The sequence below is a fragment of the Protopterus annectens genome, chromosome 3.part1 (genome assembly GCF_019279795.1).
Source record: "Protopterus annectens isolate FY-2018-M chromosome 3.part1, PAN1.0, whole genome shotgun sequence".
In the NCBI taxonomy this organism is placed as follows: domain Eukaryota; kingdom Metazoa; phylum Chordata; order Ceratodontiformes; family Protopteridae; genus Protopterus; species Protopterus annectens.
The window spans coordinates 588,992,623-589,006,722 of NC_056732.1; positions in this window are offsets into that span (position 1 = coordinate 588,992,623).

The window sequence follows — 14,100 nt, forward strand, 5'->3', positions numbered from 1 at the left end:
CAAGATGACATACAAGAATGACCAACATTGAAACCAGGTTGACTTCCTCCTAGTAATCAAAGGGCACTGGGATCAAATCCACGATTGCAAAGTCATCCGCAGTGAAACAGTCAGCTCACAGTATAAACCACTGGTTGCTGCAAGCAGTGGTTAAAGAAGGCTGTAAGGTCAACAGAGATCAGGCTGAAGAAATAAAAGTTTACTGGATAAAAATTACACCAGTTCAAGGAATTAATCAATGTTCTAGCACCCCAAGAAGAGGAGGAAATAGATGGAGATGAAGAAGAATGGCAGCACCTCAAAGAGCATGTGTGAGGACTATAGAATAGATATGTGGCCAAGACAGGTATGGAAATAAGGTACAAAAGGAAAGCTGGTGGTGGATTGCAAAAGTCCAGGAAATCATTAAAGGAAAGAAGGACTGCAGGAAAAAGTGGGAGATAGAAAAGACAGACCAGGCTAGGAAGGAATGCTGGCTGGTTAAGAAAGGAGTTGAAATACCACAGAACAGGGCATCAGAGGCACTTTACCAGCTTCTGGAAGGTGACCCAGTAGGTGGCACAAAGAAACTATATCAGGTTTCAAGGCAAAGATAGGAAAAATAAGAAGATAGTCAGACACCCTTCATAAGTGATTTCAGCAACAACCTGCCCACCAGTCCATAGGACATCAAAGGCAGATGGAAGGAGTAGTTCTAAAAGCTTCTGCATGAAGAAAACCCCACAGAAACTGTACTGCCCCAGACATAGCCTATAATGAGAGGAGAAGAAGAGAAGCCCACCCTAGAAGAAGTAAAAATAGCAGTAAGGAAAATGAAGCAGCAGGCTTAGGTGAAGTCACAGCAAATATGATAAAGATGATGGGTGAGAGGGGAGAAATGGCTCCTGAGGGTACCCATAGCAGTGTGGAGAGAAAGGCATATTCCAGATGACTGGATAATAAGTATACTTTTGCCAGTCCACAACTCTGGGCAGTACAGAAGTATCAAACCCCTATCACTTTGCATGAAAGTTCTGCAGAGAGTGATTGATAAATGGATATGCAGAGTAGTAGAAAGTAAGATGGGAAATAAGCATTTAGTATTCAGATCAGGATGCAGCACAACTGACCTGATGTTTGCAATAAGACAAATAGTTGAGAATCTAGAGATGAGGAAAGAGTCCAACTGGGCATTCCTAGACTTGGGGACAAAACATATGATGTCTTAAGAAAGCTGATTTGGGCAATACTGCAGTGGTTCAAAGTCCCAGAAATATAGTGCAGGCTATGTACAAGGACCCAATGACTCAAGTATGAACATTGTTTGGCCTCACAGAGAGGTTCTCAGTGGGAGTGGGTGTGCATCAGGGTTAAGCTCTTAGACGACTGCTGTTCATACTGGTGGTAGGCTCATTAGCAAACAGGTCAGAGGGGACAGATCAACAAAGTTGCTGTATGCAGACAATGTGGCATTACAGGCAGACTCTTAGCAAGAACTTAAGCAAAGGATAGGTAACTGGAATGCAAAATTGAAGGCACATGGGATGCAACTGAATACTAATAAAACAGTGGTAATGGCAGCAGATTGGAAAAATAAGATGAAGCTGAGAATTGAGATAGAAGGGAAGACAGTGGAACAGGTTAATAGTTTCAAGTATCTGGGAGGGGTGGTTGAGGAGCAGGGATGTCTGAATGAAAAGGTCAAAGCTAGATTCAGAAGGGCTGAAGGCAACTGGAATAGGGTGTAAGGTACAGTGTATGACAGAAGATTGCCAAAGAATCTGAAAAGTAAGGTGTATAAAAAAGCAGTGTGACCAGTACTACTGCATGGTACAGAAACTTGGGCAGTAAATGTACAGCAGATGAGAAAGCTAGACATGATGGAAATGTAGTGCTTGAGAGGCATAATAGGATGCGCACTCTGGGACAGATGAAGAAATAAGGACATAACAGTAGAAGCCAAAGAAGCTCCAATTGCAGAAAAAATCAAAGAGAACAGATTACTGTGGTTCAGGCACATATGCAGAAAAGCAGAAGACAATCTGGTGAAGAAGATTTGGGACAGACAGGAAGAAGGTAAAAGGGAACAAGGCTATCTAGTAAAGAAGTGGGTAGATGGTGTGAGGGAAGATCTGCGACAGTCACACATAAGTGTCTAAGAAGACAGGAGTGTGGCATTAATTCGAGAGAGGTGGCAATAGTTAACATGACACTCTGACACCATCTAGAAAATGGGAAAAGGGGAGCTGATGATGATGATGTAAGACTATAGCCTTCTTTATGAATGGGATACAAATTCAATGTGTCTCTGCACAAACCAGCAATGTTTCTGTGTTTCTGAATTCCTATTGCTCATGCCTGTCGAATATGAGCACCATGTGGCAATGTTTGCATTACTAGAATATTAGAATGACTTGCCTGACAGGCATGAATGCATGTCAGTTACCTATATGCATTGTTACAGTCACATGTTCTTAAGGCAGCCACTGTATTTATATTCTGCTATACACTGGGCTATTACTTACTTATTGTTGGAATGTAACATTGCAAAAGTTTAATATATTTAGAACTGTTGCTCATGGTATGTGTTACAGTGTGTTAGATTCTGATTTACAAGATGTCCTGATATTAGCAACAAAACAAGAGAATAGGTAAAGCAAAGTATATATCTATGACTGTTGCTTCAATATGTAATCATTAGTGTACTAGCAATGTATGAATTAAAATGGTTTGCTCATTCAAGAGAAAGTAATGAGGTGACTTCTTAGTGTAACATACATGGTATCATTAGGGATACTTTTTCTAGGCCTGCTGGGACTATGTTTCTTAATCTGACACGGGATCTTTACCAGGGGAAAAAAATCATAATTTTTTGCATATGCTCATTGTCACAATGATAGTTGCACTTGTTCATACATTTATTTCATCTTTTGCCCATCCCCATTGGTTAGTAATCAGCCCCTCTTGGCCAATAGGCCCACTTATTATGCAACCTGGAGTGAGAGTCAGTGGGAAGGTGGTATCAGTTAGACAACCAAATCAGGGGTGGTTCAAGGGTTTTTCTCTTTATTGCCCTGTCTCTTGACTGCACGGAAATAAACACAAAGGAAGGGGCATACAATGGTTTGACCACTAAGGACACCCCTTCAGTTTCTCAAAAGACATTCCATCAAAACGTATCTGTGTCTCCCCTAAAGCACAAGTATTGGTGTCTCTGGTATCCCTGTGACTATGAATAACCATCTCCACCCCTGGGAGAGGCAAGCAGGGCATGCCTTTTCATTCCTTCCCCTCCCCTCCTGGCAGTTCTAGTGCCAGAGCTACTATTCAAATCCTGGTCTCCTGGGACTCAGTCTGGGCTTTATCCATATGTTCCATGGATGTAGCCTGCAGTTGATAATACATACTGTGGTGAGACTGAGGTAACCTTACATTTGTAAATGTATTTTGTTTCCTTCTGGTGTGACCTACTGTCACAGATGAGCATCTGCAAACAGCATATCATAGACATGGTATTCCCTTTATGAATTGCTCTTATGTCCAGACTGTATACACTCAACTATAGGGGCAGTCTTGTATGTTTCTAAATATTCTGACAGAAGATTTTTCTCATTTATATAGGAAATCTGGAACTTATAACATGTAGGTCAGATAATGTCTCTTACAGACTTCTGCATAATACTGTGAATGCTGGATACTCATGCTTATACAAATGGAGTGGGTTCACAAAGTCCATTGTTTCCATTCTTGGCTTTCATATGTATGGCGTCATAAAATGCACATCAAAATTGTGGAACAGAATATAAAACAATAAACTCCTTAAAAGTAAGAGAATGTAGATTTCATGTTATTTTTTTTCCATATTAAAACATTTTAAAAGTTCAGAATTTCAGTGCAGTAAAGGACTAATGGATGACAAGACTGTTTTGTTTTGCAAAGCTTTATGATTTGGTATAGTCTTGGAGAACCACAGTAGTATCCGTATTAAAAATTAATCGAGTCTGTCATAACAGCTGAATTTAAATCATTTTATTCAATTATTCTCAAATACATGGCTGAGGAAGTACACCTTATTTAACAGTGCATTGCACAAATATTACAAATGTGTAAAACAGAAGGAAGAATTGGCTGAGCGGTAGTAAAACACTATAAAATGTACTGCTTTCTTATGAGTTCATGGACAGTTTTGCAATTTGTTTTTACAGGCTGCAGCTATAGCTTACTTACAGCATATATTTCATTAAATATGAACTTCTAACTTTTACAGACTCAAAGAAACACTTGAGAGTCCAGCAAAAGACTGCAACAGTACAAATGTAATGCTTTTGGTACCTCCGTACCGCCTTCATTCCTTGAATGTACCAGAAGCATTAAATGTTTCTTGAATTTTTACAGACTGTTCAAGCTGTTTTCTTTTTTTTTTTTTTGTGGTTTTGGATTTATCTTCTAACTTTACAGTTCAGAAAAAAAGATGTTCTGGAAGGGATGTACCATGTCAGCAAAGACTGCAAAAATGTAACCATGATACCAAAGTGATGGCAAATTCAGTGTGAGAAAGTTAAATTACTGTATATGGCTCTGCCATAGCCCTGGGTAAAGTCTGTACAGCTTTAAAAATCACAAGATGGAAAAACTTACAAAATCGCTGTTATTAAATAAGTTGCAGAAGAGAAACACAGGTGCACACATTTTGAATATTGGGTTGAAGAAATGGTATAAAATAAGAAAAATCACATATTCCCAACAATCCCACATTCAGTCTTATTGTGGAGGCTCCGCCTCCCATTAGTGAGGTAAATGTAGTAAAATGTTTCTGAAGTTGTTGCTATTCTCACTTACATTCTGTTATGACAGTACTGTCTGACCTACTTAAATATACCAATTCCGAGACCGTATTACAGTGCTGAAAATGGCAAAGTACCGAAGTGACCAAGCAAATTATTTCCCAGGGAAAGAATTCGTTTAAGAGCAGCTTCGATATTTTCCGTTTTCTGCCTTTTAAGTTCGACCAAGACGCATTCGAAAGAATGTGTATTCTGTCTTCTAATATAGACCCAGTTAAACTATGTGAGCAAGGAAAGGGCGAGTAGTGCTGTACTGGACTGATACGTGATTGTGCTTTGGACCCCAGGGGAGGTTCAGAAATACAAAGAAAAAAATGCTTCAGACAAAATAAATAAATGCACTAAATTTGCAACTTCAGCCAGAAAATGTATTCCTTTGACGTCTTGGCAAGCAGACCTGAAGGCAGGATAAAAGAAATACATCACCCACAATGAATAAATAAAACAGAACTGACAAATTAATATCAACCAAACAATTAAATACAGCCAATAACAATTTATCTATAAACTTAGAAAACCTTTCAATTACATTCATAATTTAGACTAGATGAAACAGTTTTACATTTTCAAATGAGAATGCTTTCTTTAAATTTAACAAATTTTTACAGTATCCCAAATTTTGTACTCCAATTAATCCTTTCTACCTTTCTAACACAGTGGATCTACAGCTATTAATACTTCCTTTATGAATATCAGCAAAGTGCATAGTTAAAGGACTATCCATGTTTTATTTACAAATATTTCTGTTATGCTCTTGTATTCTTTTCGGGTCTATATTAAATTATCAAAAGCTCCCATGAACAAATGGCATTTCATCGAAAACACCATTCATTGATTTCTTCCCCCACACCTCCCGCTAATTACATATAGCAACTCCGAGACTGCACAACAATGAGGAAAGGGCAAATTTTCCAATCCTTCCTGTATCACAATCTCACTATGAATAGTTCAGTGAATGGCATGTTCGATGTAAGAGCAACAAAAATGTCGTTCACTGAACAGTCTTTTCGATATAATAGGAACACATTATTTTCTTAATGGCATGCTTAATCTCCTCAGTATAAAACAAGTGACACATGCAAGAAATGGCATATATTGCCAGACGTGTTGCAATCATAACAACCCCTTCACTTCAAATCTTTTACTAATTGTTTTATGAAAGGTTTTACTCAAAAAAGAACAATTGGAACAGTCTCAATAAGAGACAGTGTTTCTGTCATATTAATATGTGAAGGACTCTCTGATGATCTGACAAAATACTTGTGTGACAACAACTTGCCTATACTTTTAAATATCTATAGCATGAGTAGTTGGTATTTTTTTATGTCTGTTATCTTTTTGAATATTTTATTTCATGATGAGTTTCACCACACTGTGTTGTGTTGTATTATGTGATCCAGATGTCCTTCGTGGTTCACTATTGCAGTCATAACTGTAGGGTTCTTCCACTGTAGGGTTCTTCCTGCAGGCAGCAGCCCCCGATTGGCCAGAATCCCAAAGTCTGGATCAGGCACCAGCTGAGGTCACATTTATCCTGATGTCAATGCGCCAGAAGGTATAAAGACCTCAGCTGATGCCATATCCCCAGTCTTTCTTGCCACGCAGTGCTCTTTGTAGTTCACTGATGCCGGTCAGCCTGTTTCTGTTTGTTTTTGGATCTAATCCTAGGATTTTTGTGTTTTACAGATAAGTACCCCGTTGGGGAGGTCTTTTTCTTGCTCCAGTCAGATGTCAGAAAAAGTTCATAATTGTATTTCTTGTGGGAAGCAAATACCTCATAGGGATTTTCACTCTTACTGTATTCCCTGCCTGGGTCCTGACCACGATGTTGCTAATTATGTGTTTTGTGCTAGATTTAATCAGAGTACTATTAGGCGTAGATATAACTTTGCCTTTTACTATTTTGGAAAAAGGTTTAATTATAACATGTCTTCAGATTCTTTTCTGGCTTCTGGGGTGTGTAAGAGGTGCAGGGATGCAGACAGGCTTCCAAGGTCCACAGCAAAGGATGTTACTCCGTTATTGCCAGTTGCTGGTTCGACGGTCGTCAATGAGGTACCTTTGCAGCCCCTGTTGTCCGCCTCTTTTGAACCAATTGCCTGTACCAACTCCGGTGTGGAGCTGATGGGGTCTTCAGAATTGCCAGGGACTGGACCTTCGGATACTGCTCCCTCAGTTGGGTCCAGAGCCGGTAGGCAGGTACCGGCTTCTGAGGGAGTTCTCAGGCCTTTACAGCTTCCTGTAAATGTGGATTCAGGTTTACATGCTAAGTCAAAGTCTAAGGCTCTGGCTAAAGTGAAGTGGCTAGCACAGGCACCTTTTGATCAGGGTCCTAGGCCTCAGAGGCAGATGCTTAGGATGGCTGAAGATCTCTTAACTATGATCAGGGGTTCTCATCCCCCTCCTGACAAGAAGCCTAGATTACAGTCCGATTATGATTCTTCAGACCAAATTTCTGTTTCTTCTGCTTCTTCCCTTGAGCATGATTATTCTTTTCCTCTTTATGAGGATTCTGATGCTGAAGATTCCTTTCCTTCTGCCTCTCCTCCTGAGGATTATTCTTTTGGTGAAACTTTGCATGATATGAGGGTGCATTTTCACTGGGAAGGGCAGGAATTCTCTGAGTCCAAGAAAAGGCTTAGGGATTTTCTTCTTCTCCCACAGCATAAGCCTCTGGCTATTCCCTCTGTATTGAACATTGTTGATGATGTTTTTTTCGGAAGCTTCTCTCTCTCCTGATTCTTTTCCCCCTACCAAACTGGATAGGTATTATAGGGTTCCAGATGCTCATAAATTTCTTTTTAAAAATCTTTCGCCTGATCCGGAAACAATTTCTCAGGGTCCTAAGGGTGCTAAAGCGGCCTCTGCTAAAAATCCTATTCCCTTTGACCAAGAGTCCAGGGCTTTGGAGAGATGGGGTAAAAAGGTTTATACTTCTGCTACATTGTCTATTAGGGCTTTGAACTGTCAATTTCATATGCTGAAGTATCAGCAATACCTTTTGTCTGTATTTCAACAAAAGATGTCAGCTGTGTCTATTGGTGCGGATAATCAGGAGTTACAGGATTTATTGCATACTATTGAACAAGTGGGTAAACATACCTTGCATTGTGGTTTTGATTCTTTGGAGGCTTCTTGTAGGGCTGCAACAACTGGCACTGTTATTAGAAGACATGCTTGGTTAAGAGATCAGAGCTTGCCGGATCAGATTAAAGCCAAACTTTTGGATGCCCCTTTGCAGCACGATGTTCTGTTTGGGTCCAAAGCTGAGGAGATATTGAAGAAAATGGAAGACAAAGCCAAATCTAGGCAAACAGTTAAGGATTTTCTACAAGTGCAACCTCCTAGATTTAGCAGACACTGGCCAACTAAACCTTGGTCCTTTCCGGGCTCGGACAGGTCTCAGAGAGGCAGATTCAGGCGTTCCAGAGGTAGGGGACAGTCACAGTCCCATTTTAGGAATAGGCAGTGGAGTGCCCCCTCTCCCAAGGGAGGTGAAGATAAGTCTCAACCCTACTGAAAACAGTCTTTATGACTCTCCCTTTCTGGTTCCAGGGGCTCCTCTCCTGGAAGCTCCTTTGGGGGGAAGGATTTATCTTTTTTATCAAAATTGGAGCCACATAACCCGGGACAAATGGGTTCTGGACATAGTCTCAAGAGGTTACAGATTTCATTTCCAGACTTTGCCAAATCCGAACGGTTGGCCAGACCTGCCAAATCATCAGTGGGCAGAGGCACAATGGCAGGTTCAGTCCCTCCTGGCTATGAGGGTCATAGAATTGGTGCCAAATTTAGAAATAGGGCAAGGTTTTTATTCCAGACTTTTCCTGGTTCCCAGGAAGGAAAATTCGTGGAGACCAATCCTGGACCTCTCTGTACTAAACACCTTCCTAGATATACCAAAATTCAAGATGCTCACTCTGCAGCAGCTGCTGTCTATGTTGGGCAAGAACACTTGGATGGTGACTTTGGACTTAAAAGAAGCTTACCTGCATATTCCTATAAGGCAAGAGTGCAGAAGGTATCTGCGTTTCAAAGTGGGCCCGAAACATTACCAGTTCTCTGTGCTGCCCTTTGGCTTATCTACTGCTCCCAGGGTCTTTACGAAGTGCCTGGCACCAGTAATGGCATTTTGCAGACAGAAGGGGATTCAAATTTACCCTTATCTGGACGACTGTCTTCTTCGAGCGGACGACAAAGACACTCTACTTCGGCATCTAGCTTTTGTACAGTGTCTTCTTCAGTGCCTTGGTTTCACAGTGAATCTAAAGAAATCAAATCTGGTACCCACACAACAGATTACTTTCCTGGGTGCTCTTCTGAGTACTTCAACCCAGATGGCTTCCTTGACACCAGACAAAAAAGTGCAACTGGCTTCTTATTTCCGACACCTGGCTTCAATGAAACAGCTGACTGCAAGAAAAATTCTGCAGGCTTTGGGTTACATGGCCTCCTGCATTCTGTTAATACCATATGCAAGGCTGCATATGAGGAAACTGCAGTGGTACCTCAAGAGTGTCTGGTTTTAGCATTACCACAGTTTGGAAACAGTGGTCACGATTTTGCCTTGTCTCCTGCGGGAGTTTCTTTGGTGGGTTGAAGCCTGTCTACAGAACAAGGGGAAGCCTTTTTGTCCTCCGCCGACCAACCAAGTTCTAACAACGGATGCTTTAGATTATGCCTGGAGAGCCCACATGCACGGGAGATGTCTTCAGGGTATTTGGACAAAGGAGCAAACACACCTGCACATAAATTTGAATTAGCTGTACAGAATGCCCTGATAGCCTTCAAGGACCTTCTTCTACCAGGACAGTTGTTGATACGGACAGACAACACTACAGTGATGTGGTACATCAACAAGCAGGGGTCTCTCACTCTTACCCCCTGTGCAGATTAGCCATGAATCTCTGGTACACTGCTCTGACCTGCAGTGTCGACTTGCAGGCGCACTTCCTGCCAGGGAAAGACAACACTCTGGCAGATGCATTGAGCAGACGCATTTCAGATCCACACAAATGGATGTTGGATGCTCGGATTTTCAGGATGATTATAAGGGCTTGTGGATGTCCGGACATAGATCTCTTTGCATCCCCTCAGAATCATCAACTTCCATTATTCTGCACAAGGACCTACCACAAACTAGCATGGAAAGTGGATGCCCTCTCATTCAGTTGGAAACACCTCTCAGTATATGCTTTTCCTCCCTTTCCTCTTCTACCTCGGGTACTTCTGAAGATAAAACAAGACAGACCGCACATGATTCTACTGGCTCCCAATTGGGCTCGGCAATTCTGGTATTCCACTCTGATGACCTTGGTTCATGAGCCTCCCTGGATTCTGCCTCAAATCCCTCATCTACTGTCTCAACGAGACAGCTGGATACTGCACAGTCATGTCAAGACTCTGCATCTAGCTGTCTGGTGGATCCAGGGTCAGTAAACACCTCTGCCCTTTCCAAACAGGTATTGGATGTAATCCTTGAAGCTAGATGGCCCAGCACTAGAAAATCTTATGTGGGAAAAAAAAAATTTTGCTCCTGGAGTCAAGTCCAGGGTGGTGATTCTTCTGTGCCAAACATTCCTCTGATTTTACAGTATCTGACAGAGTTATTACATATGGGCCTATCTTTTTCATCTGTTAAACTTCATGCTTCTGCTATTTCTGCACATTATGATACGGATCCTCCGATTTTTTCTCATCCTTTACTTAAACAATTTCTTAGAGAGGCGAAGAATATTCGGCCCCCTATGAGGGCTCCTGTTCCCACTTGGGATCTTAACTATGTTTTGGAGAAATTAACTTTGTCTCCTTTTGAACCTGCAGCTTCCACAGATTTAAAATTTCTTTCTTGGAAAACTGCTTTTCTTTTAGCTATTACCTCTGCTAGAAGAATTTCGGAATTGCAAGCACTCATGGCTGTGGAACCCTTCCTTATTTTTCATTAGGACAGGGTCTTTCTATGGACTAATCCCACATTTATGCCCAAGGTGGTTTTGGCAGTGGCCTTGAATCAGTCTATTTATTTGCCTACCTTTTATCCTAATCCTCAAAGTGAGGAAGAAAGTCTTTTGCACTCTCTAGACATGCAGAGACAGCTTCATCTGTACCTGGACAGGACCAAGATATTCCGGAAATCTGATCAGTTGTTTGTCGCTTATGCTCTTACTGTTCAGGGGAAAGCAATCACTAAGCAAACTATTTCCAAGTGGATTGCCCATTGCATCAAGTTCTGTTACTCTTATCATGGCAATCCGGTTCCTGTTAATGTTAGGACTGATTCTACCGGGGCTACTGCTACTTCAGCAGCTTTTCTTTGTGGGGTTCCTACCAAGGATATTTTGGAAGCTGCTACTTGGAGTTCTGTACAAACTTTTTCTAAGCATTACAACCTCCCTCTCTATTCTAAATCTAGGGCAGGTTTTGCTTCTGCAGTTTTGCAAAGTTTTGTGACCACTCCCTCTATTTCTCCTCCAGCCACCCTTTCTTAGCTTTGGGACTCAACCCTACAGTGATGACTGCAACAGTGAACCACGAAGGACATAGTACAGTTGTGTACTCTTACAATAAATGTAGATGTTCGAGTGTGTTCACTGTTGCAGTCCGGGTTACCCTCCCTCCTATCCCCTCTTTTGTTTTTTCCTTGAGTATTGTCTGTTGTGAGGTATTTTGGCTGGTGAGGTTTTGGGCATGGTTTCTTTTTTAGCCTTTTCTTTCTGGGCACCTGACATCTGGGGCAAGAAAAACTGGGGATATGGCATCAGCTGAGGTCTTTATACCTTCTGGCACATTGACGTCAGGATAAATGCGACCTCAGCTGGCGCCTGATCCAGACTTTGGGATTCTGGCCGATCGGGGGCTGCTGCTGGCAGGAAGAACCCTACAGTGATGACTGCAACAGTGAACACACTCGAACATCTACATTTATGGTAAGAGTACACAACTGTACTTTGTCTGCTTTTGAGGGTTTTTTTTCCCTTTTTTCTCCATTGTGGTGTGACCATGGTATATCTAATTTCAGGGGAGGTGGGGGCTCTGTCCTTCACATGGGGGTGAACAGGGGGCCTGCCCTCTTCAAAACAGATTTCTCTCTGTTTTATGTTTCTGGCTAATCAATTTTTGATGTTTAATTTTAAGTATATGTTGAGCCAAAAAAGAGACCTTTGATGTCCCTGTGTATCCCTCTTAAATAACCTGGAATCAAAGATTATTAAATAAAATCATATAAAGTACAGGATCTGCAAATAATATATTTCATCCTGTTTTTATAACAGACACATTCATATTAGATAAAACATTAAAGTGAAAAACAAAATGCATAGATCTCTGTGTCTCTTCCTTCACATTAAATTGCATGGTATGGCCACCCTGGTGTTTGACATCAAGTGGCTCCAACAAAGGCTGCCTTTTAATATTCTGTGTTTTCTAAAACACTGTCATAATATCATCTTTTTGATATCCTCTATTACTTATTAACATTTTAGATTTAATTGAGTAGTCCTCTCTTTTTGAACATACAGTATGCTTCTTACTTTTAAGAATTCCTAATTTGCTGAAGCTTTTAAAAAGGAATGTGAGGTGAAAACTAGAACCATGTAAATAATCCAAGCATACACTGGCCCTTCTAAATATCTTCATTGTAATATGTTTACTTGGGTATCCAGTCAATGTAGCAACTAAATAATTAATATGTGAAGAATGGGTGTAATGAGTAAAATGAACGATTACTATTTAAATTATCAATAGAAGCAGGTACTTTTGAACAATCACCTCTACAAATAAATATAAGATCATCTATTAATCTCAAACAATAAAGAAACTGCTCCTGCAAAAATGCATCTTTATGAAGCTATTCCTGCCCAATTAATGGCACAAACAAGCACATATAACATCAGGCAAAAAGGTGCCCATTGCTGTACTTTGGAAATGTCAAAACAGTTGTCAATCAAACATAAAAGAAATATTAAGCAAACAAGATGAAACTAAGTCTATTAAAACTGTCTCACAGATATGTTTTTAAAAAGTTTTGAATAGCTTTCAAATAATGCAATGATAAAAACACAGAAGAATGCAGGTATAACTAAGATTTTTAGTTTCAGTCAAAGTTTTAATGTTAAAACATAAGCGCTTTTGCAGGAAGCCCTACTTCATCAGATGCTAATAAATACAACTAAAATGCGCTTCTATATATACAACCTCGAACAAATACAAGTAGTCACATGATACAAATTATGTGGTATGAAGTAACATCAAAGGGTGTAACTAGAACTCACTGACCTATTGAGTGAAGTAAATGCACACAAACATACACTGCTGTTTGTAAAAAGCACTTATGAAAAATGTATAAAACACACACACACACACACACACACACACACATATATATATATATATATATATATATATATATATATATATAAAAACTATATATGTATATATAAATATATATATATATATATATATATATATATATATATATATATATATATATATATGGGTCTACTTCCATTTGACTGAAAATACACTTCACTGAAAACTCATTTGACTGAAACTCATTTTGCTGAAAGTTATATATGGCCTTTTCCCCACCGTAGTGCAATCCTGGAGTAACTATATATATATTAAGAGTGTTATGTATTAGGGGGTGTGGGGGCGTAGCCCCCCCATATTATAAACATTTTAAACTATACACATTGATACTTACAAGTGCAATGAATAACTGTTTCCAGAAGAGAATATAAAACCAACATATATGGAGGGGTTCACCCCCCCACAGCCCCCAATGTGGGGGGCTGTGCCCCCCACACCACCCCTTAATATATATATATATATATATATATATATACTAACTCCAGGATCACACTACAGTGGGGAAAAGGCCATATATAACTTTCAACAAAATGAGTTTCAGTCAAATGAGTTTTCAGTGAAGTGGGCTTTCAGTGAAGTGGTCCTAGTACTTTCATTTTCAGTGAAGTGTATTTTCAGTCAAATGAAGTAGACCCATACATATACATATACATATATATATATATATATATATATATATATATATATATATATATATATATATATATAAACAATCTTTTAACTGCAACCTTGAAATATAACACTTATACATATATAACAGTATATATCTATCTATATCTATATATATATATATATATATATATATATATATATCAATGTGTAAAGAATATATATAAATAAGCACACTTCATTGGTGAGACAGCTAGGAAAGAAAAATACTATCTAAACAAGGGTCTGGATTTTAACTTAG